Genomic DNA, 4,500 nt, shown 5'->3' with positions numbered 1-4,500 from the left:
GCCCTGTGCTCTTCTGGAAGCAGAGCATGAACCTTGTTTGGTTCTGTCTTTGTATTTATGTATTTGAATGCTATGTTCTTTAATGATTTTGGGGATAACTCAGGTTGGGGACCTGCAAGTTTTAACTGAACCCAAAGTGGTCTGATTCAAAGCAAAAATCTGATCACTGACCTCTTGATCTGCTGCTGGATCGTGACTACTATACGCTAGCTGGAGGGCTCTAAAGATTCAAGGGACAGAACTGTAGACTCTCCCTTGGTCTGATCTCCCTATGCTCTTCAGATACAGGTTTCAGATTGGCCTGGAGATGGATGCCCTCTGCTCTTTGGGTCAGCACTACATAGCTGCTTCTTGCTTCTGTTCCTGTTCTCATCCAACACAGAGCCTCAAGCCCATGACAGTTCCTGCCCTGGTCCATTACCTCTATGAACAGGTTTCCCCAGGCCTCCTTGATTGAATCGTCACTCTGGGTTATGAGTGATAGAACTTCCAGTTGGCACCTGTCTTGCTCCCTGCAAAGTCTTTAGGACTCTCTGGGCAGCAAGGTGGTGCAGTGAATAGAGCACTGAGTCTGGAGTTGAGAAGACCTGAGTTCAAATGTGACCTCAAACACTTATTAGCTGTGTGACCCTGGACAAGTCCTTTAACTCTGTTTACCTCAGTTTCCTCATCTGTAAAATGAGCTAGAATCACAAAGACTTAGACACAACTGAGCAACAACATTTACTTAAAAAATCTGGTTCCTTAGGATTCAGCTCAAATACTGCCTTCTACATGAAGACTTCCTTGTTCCCCTCACCCTGCACCACCTCCTAAAAAATACCTGTTCTTCATTTTGTATGTATTCTCTATGTACTTGTATTTGTAGATCTTGTATCCCTCTTTAGAATGTAAGCTCTCTGAGCTCTTGATGGCTTCACTTTTGTTTTTGTGCCCCAATGCTTAGCACAACACCTGGTACATGGTAGGTACTTACTAAAAGGTTGCTGACTGAACGTTAGTTGATTGTCTTGATGCTTAATGTTAATTTTTAATGAAATATTTTATAATTTAAAGAGAAAAGAAAGGGGTAGATACATTTAAAAATTAATTAATTAAAATGTAAATAGTTACTAAGCAAATTGTTGATTGTATTAATGTTTAATATTTTTCAATAAGCCATTTCATTTTTTAAAAAACCACAGAAATAAAGAAGCTTTAAAAGCCGGAAGGTAGGATGGTTTCCATGGTACGATATATATTTTTGGGAAGGCATGGATTTGGGAATCATGCAATTAGGCAAAGAGAGGTGTGGGAGGAGGGAAAGAGGAAGGATGTAAATGGGAGATGTAACTATGGAACCCATTAATGGAAAGGGTGCATTTAATTGTCGATCTTTTTGTAATGCTGCATATAAACTGCATGTTTCCTTCTTGGCAACCCTGGAAAATGTATCTTTGCATTAAATATCTCATTTCCCAAAGGGCAAGTGGATCTTGTGATCTTGAAGTCCGGCCAATTGGAATTGTCAACTTTTGACAATTAGAATTGAACCAGACTCTGCTTTTCACCTCCAGGAGAGAAACTGTTGGAAATTTACTGACCTTAAATTACTTTTGTACAAACTTAAACCAAGATTTTTTTTCAATCTTTGATGCAGTAAGAAAGAATTTCACGATCATAAATCAAGCTTTATCTGCCAAAATATGTTCCTTGAGCCTTGGCTGTTGTCAGGCATTAACTGAGCTGTTTTTGTGGGGCTGGGGTTGCCTTAGAACACTTTTAATGACTGTGCTCCCCACTTGTGGACTAATGTAGTTAAATGCGGTTTGATATTCATGATGATATTCGCATTTGAAAGGGGAGGGGTGTTATCTCCCCTTCCCCCACCTTCAATAGCCCCACAGTTTGAAACTGCAATTTAGATATATTGTCACCAGGTGGCAGTATTGTATCACAGCCACAGGGGCTGCACTCGAAGGGTTAACAAGCAGAGCTCTTCCTTGAGATAAAAGTTTCAATGACGAAGGATCTAAACAATTAGTTTTTGGAGCGTATCAGTGCAGATTTCTTCATGGGACAGATCAATTTATAACCTAATTCTTTAGCTATTGAGGAGCTGACTTGGTGGGGTGATTACAGAGATAATCATTACATTTCTCTTCCTTTTTATGTCCAAAATGAATCTCACCTCAGAGTTAGAATGGAAAGCAGAGACTCTTTAGTCGTTGTTGTTTTTTGTTTTAGAAGAAGACATCACAGATGATGTCTTGGTTTGACCATTTAGTCATCTGGCACGTGGGCAAAAGGGCTCAATGCAGAGTAATGGAAAGAGTCCTGGATCTGGTGTCAGGGGACCTAGATTCAAATCCCAGGTCTACCACTTTCTACCTGTTTCATTAGGCAAGTCACAACTTCTCTGGACCTTAGTATCCTTATCTGTAAAATGAGTGTTAAAGTAGATGAACTCTGAGGTTCTTACAGATCTAAATTTGTGATGCTATTATCCCTCTTCAGTATCCATAACATGATGCTATTTTAGCCTTTGCTTAAAGACCTTCAGTGATGGGAAAATCTGCTGTGTATCCTGAGTCAGCCCATTCCATATTTAGATAGCATTAATTGTTTGGGTGGTTTTCCTGATGTTAAATCTCAATTTGCTTCTTTTCTACTTCTCCCCATTGCTCCTTTTCTACCCCCAGAGCTAAATCTCTTTATTAAAACAGCTGAATCTAACACTAACCTGGATATTTTTTTTAGTACAGAGGTTTTTAACCTTTTTTAATTTTTTTTTTTGGGGGTGAGGCAATTGGGGTTAAGTGACTTGCCCAGGGTCCTACATCTAGTAAGTGTTTGAGGCTGGATTTGAACTCAGATCTTCATGACTCCAGGACTTTGTGCTCTATCCACTGTACCACCTAGCTGTCCCCTAGCTAGGGAAACTACTCATCTGATAGAAGACACTACACCCAGGGGAAGAAAGCATGAGGAAGGACACCATAACCAGATTAAAATCTAATCGGGAAATATTTAATGAAATAAATAAAAATACAATAAAACATAGATAATATTAACATGTAGGTTCATGAAGCCCACAGGGATCATTATATATGGTTTAGTGGCCCTCGTTTCTATCTGAGTTTGATATCACTGGCCTAAGACATGTATTTATAAGCCACTTCTGTTGTCAAGGGAAAGAGCCCAAGAGACTCATGGTTCTAGTCAGGTCCCTAATAACAGCCTTGGTGTACAGTAGAGGAGGAGATCCCAGCATCAGTGCATGGGTTTCCCGGTCCATTTCAGCTCTTGTATTTTCTGCTCCCTAAGACATGGCTTGGGAAGTAGGGGTGGCTGCCAAGACCTTTAAAGTCCCAGCCTTGATCAAAAGCTGATTCATCCAAGGAGAAAACTTCTAAGGAGGTGAAACGCCACAAGATAGAACATAGCACACGACAGGAATTTGCAGAGAGAAAGTGAAGCAAACAAGTTTTATTGAGGGGAAACATTCCCAATAATAATATACAGGCATAGAAGATGGAAATGGGTCAGGAGTACTGATTAAAATGGTATCCCAAACCAGTGAAGACTAGTGGATTTCTGTAGGGTTCTAATCTGGGTCAAGCAGGACCAGGCATTGGGAGGAGAAAGGAGGGAACCTTAGTTCTTGTGTGCAGGTCAAAGTTTCAGGACTGGTTCTGATTCATGCTGAGGGGGTAGGGGAGGGAGGGTGAAGGGGAACATGTTGAGAATTGGCCCTCTCCAGTGGGAAAAGGGGCTTTCTGCCATTACTATAGACCTTAATTTGACAGGATGACTTGGGGGATTTGAGCCTTCCCAGCAGCTTCTTCATTCAGCTTGCAGTGTGCCCACTCTTCCCTCTGCTGATACATATATTTTGGAGCTTGCACCCCAGGTTTGTGGGAAAATGTAGTTACTATTTTCACTATAAGACCTCAGTAAATGCCTGTGCTTCAAGCTAATTGTGTCACCTTGATTATTATTTAAAGTAAAAACATAGGTGGGGGCTTATAAGCTATCGTTTTAGGAACCCAGACTCATATAGTACTGTCAACCCGGGGCTAGTCACCCTAGTAGGGGATCTAACCTGTAAGTGTGAGCTAGAGCAGTAATCAGACAGGATGCAACATACTTACTATATACTGTGTGTATATACTGGTGTATATACAAAGATATACACCAATAGTCCCTGCCATCAACAAACGTATTTAGCCAGAATATCGCAGTCTCTGAAGAATTAAAGGCTCAGGTCACCCAAGAAGCAATAAAGGGTGCATGGTGGGTGGGAGTGAGCTAAAACATATCACCAACTTAGAAGGTGGGCACAGGAGGAGAGCATAAAGGATGTAATAAGAGGTCTGACCAGAAAGAGTAGGTAAGTCATATGGCAAGAGCAAGGGGTAATAGATGGATGGCCTTTGTACGCCATTGATAGCCATACAATTTCACCAGAATTAGATGAAGACCCCTAGCAAGTTGGGTGAACATTTGTAGAGGATTTAT

Source organism: Phascolarctos cinereus, unplaced genomic scaffold, assembly GCF_003287225.1.
Source record: "Phascolarctos cinereus isolate Bilbo 61053 unplaced genomic scaffold, phaCin_HiC Scaffold_4;HRSCAF=312, whole genome shotgun sequence".
In the NCBI taxonomy this organism is placed as follows: domain Eukaryota; kingdom Metazoa; phylum Chordata; class Mammalia; order Diprotodontia; family Phascolarctidae; genus Phascolarctos; species Phascolarctos cinereus.
The sequence above is the reverse complement of the archived record's forward strand: the minus strand, read 5'-3'. Positions refer to the sequence as shown.